The sequence below is a fragment of the Anguilla rostrata genome, chromosome 8, assembly GCF_018555375.3.
Source record: "Anguilla rostrata isolate EN2019 chromosome 8, ASM1855537v3, whole genome shotgun sequence".
Taxonomy (NCBI): domain Eukaryota; kingdom Metazoa; phylum Chordata; class Actinopteri; order Anguilliformes; family Anguillidae; genus Anguilla; species Anguilla rostrata.
In genome coordinates, this window is record NC_057940.1 from 48,991,283 (window position 1) to 49,009,265 (window position 17,983).

At 46.2% G+C, this 17,983-nt stretch overlaps 1 protein-coding gene across 1 annotated transcript in view; it reads left to right on the top strand.

The window, feature by feature from the left end:
- The first annotated feature begins 937 nt into the window (after window positions 1-937).
- Window positions 938-17,983, top strand: part of LOC135260234 (synaptic vesicle glycoprotein 2A-like) — a 64,925-nt gene continuing 47,879 nt past the window's right edge. The window contains exon 1 of the mRNA XM_064345464.1: window positions 938-1,128. The gene's annotated coding sequence lies outside the window, so the exon portion shown is untranslated. The remainder of the gene's footprint in view (window positions 1,129-17,983) is intronic.

The window sequence follows — 17,983 nt, forward strand, 5'->3', positions numbered from 1 at the left end:
GGACACCCTTTTTATTCCCAGTAATCTTAACATCAATAACAAAATTACAGGCACTTTTCATCTCAAATATATACTGTTTTTGTTTGTTTTCAAGCTGAATTAAATGGAAACAAATGTAAATTAACCAAACCAAATTTTTAATCTTACATTTTATAGTGATTTTACCCAGTGATTTCAGTTTATTGCACGCGTTTGAGCTATGTTAGAATAATCTATGCAATTGCTCGTGCTCTTATGATCATAGAATTCTCCGTGGAGTTCGGTCGTGCAATCCGCACATTTTCCCTGGCGGCCACGACCTGCGTAAAATGGGTTTCCAAAGAGCTCTTTAGGACATACGTAGACATCTGGGTACTGCAAGGTTATTTTAGTTACTACGGCGTCAAATCACCATCGAGGAAAATTAGAACGTGCCAGGGCGTGTCCGTTAAAGAAGAAGAATGGGGGCCCGAGAAAATGACCCATTCCCAATTTTACAAGGCATAGTAGCACCAGATTACGATTTGTCGCCTTTTACAGTAACAATCAATGTAGCCAGATCAACTGGGGATTAAAATGATTCAAATGTTTGTGTTCACAAACTTGTCACGGGGCGTCAAAAAAGGGCACTTCAGCTGATCTGTTGATATTCACGCGGGCACATACGTATCTAATATTCTGACGCATTTGGCTCTCTGTCAAGAAATTATTCTGTCATTTTACAACTGTTGAACGGAACCGACTAAGTCGGGGGTGAAATGAAGGGGAGAGTCGTGGTTTGCCAATAGCCGGAAAAAACAGCAACACGCCGTTTTGAGGGAGAGGAAAACATGTTCGATGTTAAAGGGCTAATGACTGGCAACGCGGCGACGGCCCCTCTCCTTGATGCTTGAGTGGTGTGTTCCTGCTCATGATTGAACCACAGAACGGGGGGGGGGGGGAGTGCTCCAAGGGGAAGGCAATGCAGTGTGGTACCACGACTGTCATCGTGCATCTTTCCTCACTCGGCTTGTGTTCAGCCCGAGCCGCGCGCAGGCAGAAGCAGCATCCCTCATTAATTGGACCTCCACGGCACGCGCATCCTACAGGAAAAATCCTCGACGCCGGATTTTTTTTGAAACGACAGCCAAAGCGACCTTTGAAAAACAGGTAAGGGTTACGCCGTAATTTTTGCGTCAACGAAACTAACAGCGGGCTGAGTGATTGTATAATAAGCCGACTGGTAATGACTGTACAAGCAGTAATAACAAGCTTTCACCATGTAGCCATTTTGCACACAGCCAAAGCCACCGATGTATTCCAGAACGTGTCGTTCCGTGAGAGCAACAGTGGCCAATTTTATTTGAATAATTATCTTTTTTCAGCTTTTTTTTTGTTTGCTTCCGTAAACTGGTAAGGAGGTAAACTGTTTCACAAACCCGTACTTGCATATGCTAAGTTTGGTCTACGGAGAGGCACGGAACGCGCGTGACATTTATACCAACTTCTCATTTAACGAAGACCGAATGGGCGTATTGAAAAGCGACGTATACTATGTGGGTACCACTGCAAGCGAGTCATTCTTGCGTAATAACGCAGGTCCTATATTTATTCCACGGCGTCCAGGACTGTGGAATAAATTGATTTGTTGTTTGTTCCTGGGGCGCTTATTGTCCAAGAACGTTGTGTAAATGTATTGCATCTTTAATCTAGCCAATTAATGTACACAACCCCTGACTTCTTATTTATCTAGCTTTTGTGAATATTCGTTTCAGCACATCATGGCAGAGAAGGGTATGCACCGCTGTCTAATTAGGGGTTGCTCACATTGCATATTTTCGGTCAATTTGGGTGAAAATTGCGTGGGTGGCGTTATTTATTTATCTGTTCATTCATTCATTTATTTATTTTTGAATGCAACTGTATGGCGGGTATGAAAATTCCAAATTGTTTTAAACCTTCGCATCGCGTGAGTGTGATGATTGAGGGATGGGTGTGAAATATTTGCTCCGATTTTCTATGTCACTCTTATTACATGGCGAAAAGCACCTTGTGGTGAGGGCTAGTATATTAGAATGTATATCAAAGAAGAAAATGTTGCACCATCAGTTGAACGTTTGATTCCTCCTGAGGCGATGAGATGACCTTGCGCGGAGTCACGCGGACGCAGACTCGGAACCGCGGACCTCCTGCGGTGGAGGGAGCTTCGGTTATCGCAGAACGAGACCGAATGATGCTGTTTCACCCCTCAGCGTCGTCGAGTTCGTTGTGCTACAACGACCTTGTCGTTAGAAAACATGTCACATACAGTATAGGCTACAGCCGTTTTTCAACAGATGTGTTAAACGGAAGGCCATGTAAAATAAAATGGCTGGGTCTAAAGAGAATCACAGCGCTGTGTTGCAGCTTCGATGTTTTCAGAAAGAGTTTTAATTTAATTTAACATACGACAGTTGCTAGTTAAATGCTATTATAGCAGTACATTACAATGTTTTAAGAAGCTTTTGTGTATTCTTGCAGATTTTTACATCTCAATTTGAGGAGTTTGGAAGGGTTAGCCATGTTCAGAGAGCCGTCTACCTATTTCATTCTGGGAGTGCAGAATACCGTTAATGGGAAGAATTAACGGCAAAATGTACTCCTGGTAATGACTGCTCAATGTGTGCGTTGAATGGTAAGGAGGAGAGGGCTAACATGGCCACTTGTCACCTGCTTCGTTTTCATTGTGTTGCCAGTTAATTCCGTCGTCATGCATGCTAGTCCATTGCTTCACTTATTGCACTGATTTTCAGGTTGTCCAAAATAAATAAATAAATAAATAAAAAAGACCAAACCAGAGAATGCTTATTCCTCTCTTACACCTTCATACAGAATGTTTCTGTAATTTGTAATTCCTTCACTCAATGACATGATTATAGCTACCAGGCATTTCACCTAATCATCAGCTAAGCACAGAATTTTCCAGGTAGTATTTGTATGGTTTTTTTCTACAATTATAAGCACTTGGATTACCACTGAGTTGAGTTCATTGTTGTTGGAACAATACTTACCGAGAAGAGCACCCAGAATGCACAGGAAATAGGGATTTGAATGAGCCAGGTTTATTGACGTATGGCCATATTCTTTGTTCAGGAGGTAAGAGGCAGTCGGAGGGTTGCCGGTTCGATCCCCCGCCCTGGGCGGGTCGAAGTGTCCCTCAGCAAGACACCTAAACCCTAATTGCTCCAAATGAGCTGATTGGTATCTTGCATGGCAGCTTTTCACCGTTGGTGTGTGAGTGTGTGTGTGTGTGAATGGGTGAATGAGAGGCATCAATTTAAAGCGCTTTGGATAAAAGCGCTATATAAATGCAGTCCATTTACCGTGCTCACATTTCTTGCTCTCAGTCTCCCCCATTTAAACGGAGTGATTTTTTTGGGTGTAGACTTCATTGTCCCTTCCCCTCTGTCATTTTCTGCATTTTGAGGGTGGAGCAAAGTGTTGTGGGACCCCAGCTGCCTTCTGATAAGCACTGGGGTCCATGTTGGCTTCTAAAATGTAATAACTGCATCTAGTAAAGGAGGGCAGCATGGTGGTGCAGTGGGTAGCACTGTCGCCTCACTGCAAGAAGGTCCTGGGTTTGAATCTCAGCTTGGGCCTTTCTGTGTGAGCATGTTCTCCCCTTGTCCTTATGCTTTGGTTTCCTCTCAGTGGGTAGGTTTTTCGGAGGCTATCCATAGGTATGAGTGTGTGAGTGAGTGGTGAGTGTGGCTGATCACCTGTCCAGGGTGTATTCCTGCTTTTTCCCGAATGCTTGCTGGGATGGGCTCCAGCACCTCCCGCGACCCTGACCAGGTATAAGCGAATATAGATACTGGATGGAAGGAGGATCTAGCTAAGGTCTACATTCAGCATTTGTAGCTAAGGTGAGGTCAGAAGACTTAAGGGTTAACTGGTGGAACTGGTAGAAATGACACAGGTCTCATTTCAGCCATTTTGAAGTAGGCCTACAGAGGTGCTTCTGCAATTGAACGGGATCTGTTGAGATGCATCATGCATCAGCGAGGAAGATCATTTGGTCCTTTCAAACCTGTCATGGTTTTATTTTGTTTTTCATTTCATCGTAGCGTAACAAGACAGTTTTGTGGAGTCATTACAAGCAATATTAAATATCTAATGGCTGTTGCTTAAATTTAGTGTTGGCTGAATTGGCAAATGACACCCATCTGTTCAAAACTATTGCTAAAGAACCCCAGTTCATTGGTAAATAACACCAATTAACCAGTTATTGTCGTTAGCTAGTTTTTACATATCGTATCTTACATTTAATGTTGGTAGCTAGTTTTACATTTCTACCATTGGGAAAAGCTAGAGGAACAGATGAGAAGTTTTGTGTAGCAAGATAAACTGCTTGCTTACCCTGGTGGACCATCTTAGGTCACAATACAGACAGTTGTTGGACCAGTTAAAAAAAAAAAAACAATTCCTGGTCATCCGAAATGAACTTTGAATGTTTGTGACTAGCTAGATATCGCTGATCTTTAAAAAAAATTAGGTATTGTGGCATGAGCATTAGAATGTTCAGTTGAGAACATTCTAATCACATTTGTGAACTCATACCTCAAAGGGTTAATAGCCTCCTGTAGAAATGGATGTAGCTTTTTTCATTGAGTAGAGTCTTCCTGTGGAAACAGGGTCACTACTATGGAGGACTAAATGTGCCAAAATGAAATGAATAATGAAATTTATAAATGTGGAATTATATAAATAAATAAATAGGTAAATAATTAGATAAATACTTAATTTTATCTTGAAATAATTAAATATTCACAGCTCATGACTGTTCTTTTCACAATAAAGTGATCATATTTTATTTCATAATAACATGTATTTCCGAATGCCTTTTTTCATTTCATAATGACACTTTTCTGAATGACATTTTTGAATTACGTTTTTATTTCCGAACGCCCTTTTTAATTTCATAATGACACTTTTCAAAATGGTAAGACGTCCTGTCAATCAAACCCAGCGGGGCTGGACCTGACCACTGATTGGTTAATCTTTTGCGGTCAATTACTTGGTCTTGTTTTGAGCAGTGCCTGGGTGAATGGGTGGAATCTGGGCTTGTAGTTATTTTGCTAACTGTGCTCGTTTCAATGCTATAACATAATATTCAGATAGGAGGGGCAAGGTAATGCATCTACTGACTGTATGATGCCGATGTTTTCTGTACACAACAAGAAAACAATTTTCAGGGTCTTTTGGGCGGTGGGATGTTCCGTTTTGCACTACATGGATGAAAACAATAAAAAAGTAATAAAAGGTTCAGCAAAATCTTGTGTGCTGGACCAAAATAACCACGTTTTCAATTCTAGTCGCAAGGCAAAACTATCTTTTCAGCTTTGTCAGTGCGCCAAGTGCGTAGCGGGAACTGCGAGTAAGGTGGCTAGCGACTTTAGCTCTACTAGCTTGGTAGCAAGCAATGGATTCTCAATCTGAGGTGTTCTTAACTCGCTAATGTAAGATGAATAATGAATAAAAAGTTAAGGAAACATTTGAGTGCTGGATCAAACAACGGCACTGTCCATGTGCTAAGTGCTAGCTGAAGGTAGCTTTCTTGCTTCGGTCAGTGCGGAGATAATCCTGCTGGCTGGAACTGCGAGTCGGATGGCTGTAGTGGCATTTGCTCCTCTGGCTTGCTAGCTAGGTAGTAAGCAAAAGGTTCTTCATCGGAGGTGTTCTTAACTAGCTAATGACAGCTGAATTATAAATAAAGAGTAGTTGAGGAAATGTTTGAACATTGAAAATAACTGCACTGACATGTAGCTAATAAAAACTAGCTTCTGTCAGCATTTGAAGAGACAGTAATAAGGGAGATAGCCTTGCTGGCTGGTAACTGTGAGTGGGGTGGCTAGCGACATTAGCCCTGCCAGCTGGCTAGCTACCAAACAATTGGCTTTTAATCAACGATGTTCCTAGCTAGTGTTATCTAGATAACGTGCTAATGATAATAGTTATGAAAAAACAATCAAGCAAATGATTGAGTGTTGGATCTAAGTGTTGGATATTTGCAGTGCTGCTGCTTTTGCCTGAATGCGTGAGCAGCCAATGACTGTGAGTGATCATTCCCTGCCCGTATTGATTGACAGGGGCTCTTACCATTTTGAAAAGTCTCATTATGAAATGAAAAAGGGAGTTCGGAAATAAAAATGGCATTCGGAAATATGTCATTTGGAAAAGTGTCATTATGAAATGAAAAAAGCCATTTGCAAATACAACATGTTATTGTGAAATAAAATGTAAGCCACGTTATTGTGAAAAGGACAATCATGAGGTGTCAATTATTTAATTATTTCAAAATAAAATGAAGTATTTATGTAATTATTGACCAATTTAATTACTTATATATTTATTTATATATTTCCATATTTATTTATTTAATTATTTATTATATTTTTGGCACATTTAGTCCTCCATACACTACTGCATATTTATAGACTTCACGAGCTTCAGCGTCTGTAAAAATAGTCATGTGAAGCCTATCCAAATTACATTCCACCTAATTAATACATCAGCCGAGCATAATCAAGTCATAGTTTTAGTACTTGTGCAATGGATACTTTTAGTGATTAAAGGGTAATCCGATATCTGTTCCCGTTCCCTTTCTGCACAGACTGAAACCTATACCCGTACATCTGCAGGGACTCAAATTAAATGTATGAATCTGCAGAAGTTGAAATGTATATCTGTATGTGAGCTGGGGCTGTTAGCAAAATGTGCCTGCTCTGTGTAACTGAACTCAGACATATGTTTGAACATTCCGCAGAAACACTGTATTCATGAATTCATGAAACAGTATTCATGAATCTGCAGACACTAATGTTTGAATGACTAGCTGCAGGGACTTAAAGAGAAAACATTTTCTGAAGGGATTTTAATGTGTAAATGTATGTATCCACCAGGCAATTCATTTTTGTCCTCTGTAGGGGACATGCGTCCCTAGCATCTTTACCTACTGTATAAACTTTCTGCTCAACCGAGTGGTTGTCTGGTTGAATCTCAAGAACCGCATAATCTACTATGCTGAAACATACACTGCAAGAGACTTTTAATGAAAATAAAAGAGATAATATTTTTCTAAATACTTTCGGTGCAACAAGTTCTTGTCTTCCAAGGCACTTGTAAGTGCGTCAAAAAATAAAAATACTGAAACTTTTTCCTCCGGGGAGGTTATCTGCAGAGATGTAAGCATACATTACCTGCCGAGACACAAAAATATATCCATGTGACTGCCCGGACTAACATTAATGTGTCCACCGGGTCCAAAGATATATATTCATAAATATGTTGGGAGTGAAGTGCGGGGTGCAAACGTATATCTGTAACTCTGCAGAGGCTGGTACATTTGGCCGTAACAGTGTGTTCTGTCCAACCTTGCGGCTGCTCCTGGGCGTCCCCCCCCCCCCCCCCGGCCCCCACCCCGCAGTGCTCTTGTCAGACCTTGCGAAACGCGCGGCTCGGAGCGAAGGCTGAGGGGGGGGGGGGGTGCTTGAGTGGCAGCTCCGCCGGGCTCATTGATTGGCCACGGCTCTCTCATTTTCCACCTGTTATCGCCACTGATTAGTCTCTTCAGCCGGCCTGAGAGACAGGCACCGGGCGTGGAGGAGTCAGACACTGGGAGAGAGAGGGGGAGAGAGGGAGAGAGAGAGAGAGAGAGAGAGAGGGAGAGGGGAGATGGAGAGAGAAAAGGAGATGGATGGAGAGGGAGATAAAGAGAGAGAGATGGAGGGATAGAGAGATAAAAAGATAGAGGGGAGATGGAGGGAAAAAGATGGAGGAGAGATGTGGTAGAGAAAGATAAAGAGATATTTTGCTTTGGCAATATGTATTTCAAAGTATGTCATGCCAATAAAGCATTCTGAGTGGGGATAAATGGAGGGAGAGAGTGGTAGAGAGAGGAGTGAGATAGAGGAGAGATGGAGGCAGAGATAAAGAGAAGAGGTGGAGGGAGAGAGAGATAAAGAGAGGAGAGAGAATGGAGTGAGAGAAAAGAGTGAGACCGAGACACATGAAAGAATGAGGAGACAGAGAGGCGGGATGGAGGGGGAGAGTGTGAGAGAGCATACAGATGAGAGAGTAAGAAAGAGAGGGACATATGAGCTAGGGAGTGTGAGAGAGATTGAGAAAGGGGGGGACAGAGAGGAGAGAAAGAGAGAAGCAGATAGATGGGAAACGGGTTGTCTAAGGGACATGAAGAAAGAGAGAATGAAGTGAGAGAGAGAGAGAGAGAGAGAGAGGCAGGAGGGATGAAGGGAAAAGGTGCTGGCCTCTATTGATGTGGTGAGGTCGATAGGGATGGGGGTGTTAGTGTGGCTGAGTTCGAGTTGGCCTGTATTGATGCAGAGCAGTTAGTTGTAGATGATTGCTGAAGGTATTTATAGATAAATACCTGAAGGAGTTGGTTTATTGACGTCTCAGTGTCTACTGGCATATATGACCAATGCCTTTCCTGTGCTTGGAATCCTCTCCCCATTTTAACTCAGTCTCTCCATTTTGTCTGTGTTTCTGTGCTTTATTCTTTCACACACATGATGTGTGAAAAGTTATATTATTATCATTATTATTATTATCTGATCTGTGTCTGTCAAGTCTTAGTTTATAGGTATTAGTTCATAAGCCGAAAAGTTGTACACTCTCAGAAGACAAGGATCCGAATGGCTGCTTTGTGTCCATAGGAACCCTGTCTAGTTCAAGGGTTCTTTGTCGGGCAAAACGGCTCAACCTGGGGGTTTGGACACTTTCTGCACCCACCATAGAGGGTTCCATAAAGAACTATGAAGGGTTTCCTCATGAAGGCAAGGCAAAGATCCTCTTTTTTCCCCGAGTGTCCTCACAGGTGATCGGTAGCGGCAGGTGAACCTGCCGGAGCAGCTAGCGCGGGCCGGTTAGCCGCCTCCCAGCCCTAACGCCGGCTCTGGCGGCGGAGCCCGAGCGTGCCAACGCTTCCTGTTTACGGCGCGGCGCTCGAGGTGCGGCGCGCTGCGTCTGCGGGCGCTCCCGGGGGGAAGGCGGGCGCACACGCCGCTCCCTCTGCTCCGCGTTTAACCCCCGAGCTCCCGGAGGTTTTCGGGTGGGGTCGTTGCCATGGAGCGCGGGCGGTGAGAACAGCGTGGTGCTCCGGACCGGAAGAGCCTGTGAGGTGTCGAAGGTCGTAGGCATCGTGGTGTTATTATTATTATTATTAGAATTTTTTGTTTGGTCGAAAAAAGTGAAGGAAGACATTTCTTCTTTTTTCTTTTGGTGTTCAGCCGACCTGGTTCTACAACCCGTGCTGGGATTTGCTCTGGTTGCCATGATATCATTTATAAATAAAAACACTGTTGCATTGTTGTATATGTAAGTGCACTGTCTGCTGTAGAGCAGCTGTGTGGGGGAACAGTCAGGGAAATGGGCCTCTGCGTGTGTGTGTGTGTGTGTGTGTGTGCATGCAAGCCAATGTAGTGAGAATGTTTATATCACTTGCACAAAAAGCAATACTAAATAAATGAAACTTGTTTGATTTATTGAATAATTATCTTTGCCAGGGTACTACATATAAAAAGAATTCAATTGTAAATAGTACTTAGTACTTAGTAATTATTACTGAAGAAATACACGAGGAAGCTTGTAGAATGAATGGAAGAAAGTTATACATATGTTTGTGGGTCACAGACTGTTTTGCTCTGTTGACCTGTAGTTTCTGGATTAGAACACGAGTTAGTTACCTTCCTACTGTGGTGAAATAGAAAAAGATTGACCGCTTTTCCTTGGCAAGATTGTTTATCAAAGATATCTTACGGTAGCGCCGATTCCAGAACCTTCTGGTGAGTTTTTACATCAAAGGGAAGCGAGTTTAGCTTAGATCCTGTACAACATCCGCAGAATCCGCCCCTTCCTCACCACCTACTCAACCCAGCTCCTGGTCCAAGCAATGGTTCTATCCCGCCTGGACTACTGCAACTCTCTTCTGGCTGGACTACCGGCATCTGCCACCAGACCCCTGCAACTCATTCAGAATGCTGCGGCTCGTCTGGTCTTCAACCTCCCCAGACACTCCCACGTAACTCCCCTGCTCACTACCCTCCACTGGCTGCCTGTTATAGCTCGCATCAAATTTAAAACATTGGTCCTAGCATACCAGGCAGTCAAGGGATCAGCCCCAGCATACCTCCACAAGATATTCAAACCCTACATGCCAGCCAGATCCCTCCGTTCTGCTACCTCAGGACGCCTAGCACCTCCCCCTCTTCGCACCTGCACTTCCAGAACACGTCTCCTGTCTGTTCTGGCCCCACGATGGTGGAATGACCTCCCTGTGGAGGTCAGAACAGCTGAGACACTGACCCATTTCAAACGACGACTGAAGACTCACCTCTTCAGGCTGCACCTCTCCCCCTCCCTCCCTTCCCCCCGTAAATGACTAAACTTAGGGTTGTAACTAGGCAGCTGTTTCGTAGGTGACTAGGTGCATTAACTGTCTTAACGACTACTTGTATTTTTTCCATAGATTGCGTTGTTGCCGTTCTTGTTTGTGTTAGTGTTTAACAGTTTAACCATCAGGGTCCAAGTTGAACTATGCGGTTGTTCCCTGTACTTGGACCGGTACTTCTCTCTAGGGGTTTCGTCATACTTGTTCCTGGTTATGGTTATACACTTTGTTGTACGTCGCTCTGGATAAGAGCGTCTGCCAAATGCCTGTAATGTAATGTAATGTAATGATGACTGCCCCCTCACGGTGAGATATGATTTTGGCGGTAACTGATGATCACACAATTTCACGTTCCCCTCCCTCAGGAAGAAAACTGCCGTTTTATTTTCTCTCTTTTCAAGTGCAATCTGTTTGACTCTCCTCTCCCTCCCCACTTTTCACCTGATTAAGCATATTTTTATGCGAGGGAAATCTTTTCTCTCCCGTTTGGTTAATTCAAGAGAAAGCGAGTGGATGCGAAGCTTGCGGAAGCTGGTTCAGGCGGACGACCCGCGAAGCGCCCGAACCGCGGTCAGGTCACACGATGACTCCCCGTTACCGCTTTGGCTGGCTCACGCGAGCAGGCGGCGAGGAGCGGCGGAGCTTCGCGTTCGCACGAAGATCTCAAGAGATGTCGCCGAATTCAAACGGCGAGTCCTCGGGTGTGAAAGGCTCTGATTGCTTTGCTGGGGCTTTGGGCATTCGGTGCGAGCGGAATTATATTAGTCAGAGAACGCGTGAATCTGCTTGGGTTAGTCCTGCTGGAGGGAACAAACTGTGATAGGATGGTGGAGGAAATCAGACTTATTATAACAGTCAAGTCCTTAAGTCAGGGCTGTCCAACCAGTGTTCCTGGGTATCTACTGTCCTGTAGGCTTTCATTCCAACCCTAACAAAGCACACCTCATTCAACAGGTAGAGGTCTCATTGAGCTGCTAAATAGCGGACTTAGGGTTGGAATGAAAACCTTTAGGCCGGCAGATCTCCAGCGACAGTGTTCCGCAGTCCCGCTCTAGCTGTTGAATGAGGTGTGTTTTGTTAGGGTTGGAATTAAAGCCTACAGGACAGTAGATACCCAGGAATAGGGTTGGGCAGCCCTGCTGTGACTGTACAGTGAGAGAAAAAAAACCCAGGTACTGTGAATTTGAAACGTGAAAGACTACAGTTCATTATTTACAGCCGCCAAGCATTTTTATTGCACGTTGTTGATGTTATTATTCCCAGTAAGAAGGGAAGTTGGCCCGGAGCACAGTGTCAGCAAATCAAGGTCCGTTTAAGAGAGACTGGAGCAATGAGTCGTTCCAGACTAATCATTTTGAGCTAATTACTTAGCTGAGGAGTACAGTCGTAGTCCATTAGAGGTAGAGCACTTCTCCTTGACGCAGAAACTGATTGGCTAGTGCTAGATACATGGCACTTCCTACCACTAATGAAGATGGCTCTGATTGGGTGATTAATCAGGGGGTCCAATAGGAGCAGGAGGAGGTCGTGTGCATGCTCGTTCCTTGGGGGGGGAGAAGCGTCCGCCAGGCAAGCATCTGTGTTTGCCCCTTTCCAGGCGCTATTGTGGCGAACGTTTGCCGAATAAATCCCTTTCTTTGATGCGGGTTGTGTCGCGTTCCCTGTTTGAAGCCCAGTCAAATCCTTGTGGACGAGATTCACCGAGCGGTGTGAGGTGGAACGGGGGTGGGGTAAGAGGGGGTGGGGAGGGGGGGGGTGTAAGTGGGAGGGGCAGCTTTGCCATGACTCAGAGACTCACTCAAGTCGGAGACAGATTCCGGAAAAATCTCCGGAGAACACAGGGGGAGTCGACCCGCAGAGTGTGTTTAGATGGGTGGAGATCGCGAGCTCTCTCACGAGCTGGTGCAGATTGCTGCAGGGCAACAACGCGGCGTGCGCTCGCTTGTGCGATCCACTTGGCCACTTCCCCTTAAAAGTGAGGCATTAATCACGATAATAACGATGCTCATCATCTGCCGATAATTGTCCAGAGAGCAGCCCAAAATCAACAATTCATCATTACCATCTGTAATGGCTTATTAGCATTATGGATAATAAGCGGTTTATTGCTAGCCGTAGCAGGTTCGTTCAGCCTGAAATTAATTTCTGCGCTGAGTGACGTCATTCTCTGTTTTCCAATGTAGCGGCCCCCGCATGTGCCAGCTGAATGGACTTTTTTAGGGTGAGTGACGCAGGTGTGTTTTTGGGGTGTAGGGTTCAAGTGTACAGCCGAACGTGGAAGCTGAGAGAACAGAAGCGCTATCCTATGGTCAGTGGCCGCCAATGCGCTATTCGTGGGTGGTGGGCACTGTTGTGTGGCTGTGTAGCGTGGTGGGCTCGCCTCTCCAAGGTTGCGAGTTTGAATCCCAGGGCTGTTGTGCGGTTGAGTAGTGGGCTAAACCTGAATTGCTTCAGTAAATATCCAGTTGTAGAAATGTACCTGCTGTAAAAGGGTGTGCAAATGGCTCTGGAAAATAAAAGCGTCTGCTGGAGGCCTAAAACTGTAAACTGTGCTGGAGGCCTGTGTAGAATGAAGCCTTCCGGGCTCTTCCATTGAATTTGCTCCGTTTGTAAGCAGGTGTCTGAGCTGGCCCTTAGCGGCGGCTGCTCCGACGCGGTTAGCTTCCTCGGCTAGCCGCGAGGCAGACGGGGGGGAAGCTTAAATTTTGGGCTTGTCACCCCGTGGCGGGGAACAGCGTTTAGTTTCGAGCGCGTTCACATCCGTCTCAGTCGGACGCACATTTCGACCGTCTTTGGCAGGGGGGAGAGGCGGAAAGTCGATATTAGAGCTGAGCAGCCTCCTGATGAAAAGATGGGAGGGAGGGAGAGAGACAGAGAGAGAGAGAGAGAGAGAGAGAGAGAGATGGAGGGAAGGAAACATATTATTCTTTGAAGGGGGGGCTTCACCCTGAAAATTTCCCACGGTAAATTGATTTCTGTTAACGGATAACATTGGAGCCTTCTCGATATCTTTCTCCTGTCCTGACAAAAAAGAATCTGCGGAGTCAGTGACACGTCTTTCACCACCGGTGTCGGCCCCGCCCACTCCCGGCACCATGGCGACACACTGCCGTGACAGTGGCGTGTTTAAGTGAGATATCGAGGGGGAAACCCCAACTCGGATAATACGAGCATTAAAAATATTGAATATTAAAATGAGGGTCCCCTTCAAGCGCTGTGCTGTGCTGTTTCCGTGGGGATAGACCGCCGTGGCGCCTCACCCCCCCTCGTCTTCGCGTCGCGTTTAGGGTCGTTCTCTCACCCCCCCCCCCCGGCTCGTTTTTACGACACCTTTCCCCGTCCCGTCCCGGTTCCCTCCAGTGGCGGTGTCGAATGTTGCGCACGCGGCGTCCAGCGGTCAGATTAATGTTTGTGATGTCACAATGCGGCCGTGACATCACTCACAGATAGTTCCTGCTCAGCAGTGGCTGAAGCCTCAGTGCTTTCAGCGCCCTGTTAGATGAAAAAGGAGCGCACAGTCGCAGCCGTCCCCAGTCATACAGCAGATCATACATTAGTTCATTTGCGAATGTGAAGGATACTCTATGGTAGTGAATATATAATAACACTGTGCTCCATATGCTTCTGGAACCCTGATGAAGGTTGTGCGAGGCTGCAGCGCGTAGGTCCAGCACGTTTGAATTGTTCTTTCCATGTTTCAATAAAGGCCTTTAACTTTACATTACATTACATTACATTACAGGCATTTAGCAGACGCTCTTATCCAGAGCGACTTACACAACTTTTTACATAGCACTTTACATTGTATCCATTTATACAGCTGGATATATACTGAAGCAATGCAGGTTAAGTACCTTGCTCAAGGGTACAACGGCAGTGTCCTTACCCGGGAATCGAACCTGCAACCTTTCGGTTACAAGCGCAGTTCCTTACCCACTGTGCCACACTCTGTCCCATTTACCATCAAGAGTGCCTTGGATCCTTACCCGTTTCCCACTTGTATTTTTTCATAATTTTGACTGGCAAACTAAACCCTTTTTGATGCATCGATAATTTCCTCCTTTTTCCTAAGAGCACCTTTTTGGCCGTTATCTTTGTCCGTGCAGCGCTCTGTCTCTGACCTTTTTATGTGGCAGATTATGTTTGTGACTTTACGCTCGTAGCCTCAGAGTGTGTTCCTTTCCTAGCTGTTGGAAACCAATGAGGCGCGTCCCCGGCCTGCGCAAAGGGTATCGGCGGCGAAACCTCAAAATTTTCGGCGGCTTTGTTCTACGTCGCGCTGACTGAGGCCGCTTGGGTTCTCAGCGCCGCTCCGTGTGACGCGGATCACCAGCCGCTGTGCGAGGGCGGCCTGCCTCTCCCTCCCTCCCTCCCTCCTTCTCCTGCAGTCGCCTTCATTAGCCCTCTGAAGAGCAGGCTTTTTTGGAATGTTTTTTTTTCTTCTTTTTTCTAGAATACTGACGTTGCTTTCAGTCGCCAGCAGTGATTGTTACATCGGCATTAGGATGTTCGGTTGAGAACATTCCGGTCACGTGTTTGTGACCTCACACCCAAAAGGGTTAAAATGTCGCTCATTACAAGCCCAGTTCCTTACCCACTGTGCTACACTCCGTCCTGTGCAAAAAGCCTGTTTGAAGCACCTGTCTGAAGCACCTGTTTGAAGCACCTGTCTGAAGCTGCTCCATCGCGTTCTGCTGAGCCTGTTCAGGCTTCCTTTTTTTTGCTTCACTAAATTCTGCCTTTTCTTCTTAATTTGGAATGCTCTGTTCAATGTGAAGATCCATTTAATCTACGCAACACCCTCTATCCATTTGGCAGGGTGTCGACAAGCCCCCATGCCCTCTTAGCACCTATAACTCATTCCCCCTGTAGAGCTGGACCCAGGCTGGCTCATTATACCCCTTTCCCACTGTAGGGCTGGAACCAGGCTGGCTCATTATAGCCCTTTCCCACTGTAGGGCTGGAACCAGGCTGGCTCATTATAGCCCTTTCCCACTGTAGAGCTGGAACCAGGCTGGCTCATTATAGCCCTTTCCCACTGTAGAGCTGGAACCAGGCTGGCTCATTATAGCCCTTTCCCACTGTAGAGCTGGAACCAGGCTGGCTCATTATAGCCCTTTCCCACTGTAGAGCTGGAACCAGCCTGGCTCATTATAGCCCTTTCCCACTGTAGAGCTGGAACCAGCCTGGCTCATTATAGCCCTTTCCCACTGTAGAGCTGGAACCAGGCTGGCTCATTATAGCCCTTTCCCACTGTAGAGCTGGAACCAGGCTGGCTCATTATAGCCCTTTCCCACTGTAGAGCTGGAACCAGCCTGGCTCATTATAGCCCTTTCCCACGGTAGAGCTGGACCCAGGCTGGCTCATTATAGCCCTTTCCCACTGTAGAGCTGGAACCAGGCTGGCTCATTATAGCCCTTTCCCACTGTAGAGCTGGAACCAGGCTGGCTCATTATAGCCCTTTCCCACTGTAGAGCTGGAACCAGGCTGGCTCATTATAGCCCTTTCCCACTGTAGAGCTGGAACCAGGCTGGCTCATTATACCCCTTTCCCACTATAGAGCTAGAACCAGGTTGAATAATTATAGCCCTTTCCCACGGTAGAGCTGGAACCAGGCTGGCAAAAACGATATGTATGAATTTCTATAAAACTTCTAAAGGTGTGAGAGCAGATGCTGTTGTGCCAAAGATCTAATGGTTGCCTAGTGACACCAGCTAAAACCATCATATAAAAGAAGTAATGACTGTGATCATAGTGTGATGAATAATTGGTTAATAACTGAAAATACAAACCATCGTCTAACAAATGACAAAAGTCTGAAATTAGACAAAGTAAGACTAATTTTCCTTCCAGAGATTTCAAAGTTTTTGCCACAAGGTCCTTTTCTTTCTGACGAATTGATTTAGTTTAGTGTTGGATAGAAATGAAAGAGAGAAAGCCATGTGAGACTTGCCTTTTTTGTTTTCTTGTAAGTGGGTCATAGGAGAAGGACATTATCCAGCGTGGAACTCACGCCCACACACTGCGGCCTGCCCCACCTGGGGCGCCTGATGTGGGCTCTGCGGGGATTAGTCACGAAACGCCCACCTCAGCCCTCCCCCCCCCGTCCTGTAAGGGGTTTCTGAGAACATCTAAAGAGAAACATCGCTACTATCGACCGGAAAATGGGGCAAATATCACACCTTCATTGCCCGTGACGAAAATCGTCTCCACTGCACGGGAGATTGGGCTCACCTTCGACACTGCCTACTATGCAAAGTGTGTGTGTGTGTGTGTGTGTGTGTGTGTGAACGTATGCGCATGTGACACAGAGAGCTTGTGTGTGTGTGTGTGCGTGTATGTGTGTGTGCGTGCATGTAGGTTGGTGTGGGTGTGTGTGTGTGTGTGTGTGAGCGTATGCGCATGTGACACAGAGAGCTTGTGTGTGTGTGTGTGTCTGTTTGTGTGTGTTCGTCGTCTTGCTCTCTGTGCTTTAGCACTCTGAGTGTGTGAGAGTGAGCGCTCCTGAGCGGGACCCGAGGCAGGCCGTCCCCAGTAGGCCTGTTTGACTTTATTAAATCCGCCGCCCCCGTCACTCGCACTGAACGGTCCGGGTGGACCCGGGATCCGCTGAAGACTGAGGCACCAATCAGCCCTGGGGAAGGCTTGTGTAGGAACAACAGGATCACAGTGTGAACAGATATACACGGTAACAGACAGATATACACGGTAACAGGCGGATATACACGGTAACAGACAGATATACACGGTAACAGACAGATATACACGGTAACAGACAGATATACACGGTAACAGACAGATATACACGGTAACGGGTGGATATACACGGTAACGGGCGGATATACACGGTAACAGACAGATATACACGGTAACGGGTGGATATACACGGTAGCGGGTGGATATACACGGTAACGGGTGGATATACACGGTAACGGGCGGATACACACGGTAACGGGCGGATATACACGGTAGCGGGTGGATATACACGGTAACGGGCGGATACACACGGTAACGGGCGGATATACACGGTAACGGACAGATATACACGGTAACGGGCGGATACACACGGTAACGGGCGGATATACACGGTAACGGACAGATATACACGGTAACGGGCGGATCTACACGGTAGCGGGTGGATATACACGGTAACGGGTGGATATACACGGTAACGGGCGGATACACACGGTAACGGGTGGATATACACGGTAGCGGGTGGATATACACGGTAACCGGCGGATACACACGGTAACGGGCGGATATACATGGTAACGGACAGATATACACGGTAACGGGCGGATCTACACGGTAACGGACAGATATACACGGTAACGGACAGATATACACGGTAACGGGCGGATCTACACGGTAACGGACGTATACACACGGTAACGGGCGGATATACACGGTAGCGGGCGGATATACACGGTAACGGGCGGATATACACGGTAACGGACAGATATACACGGTAACGGACAGATATACACGGTAACGGGCGGATCTACACGGTAACGGACAGATATACACGGTAACGGACAGATATACACGGTAACGGGCGGATATACACGGTAACGGGTG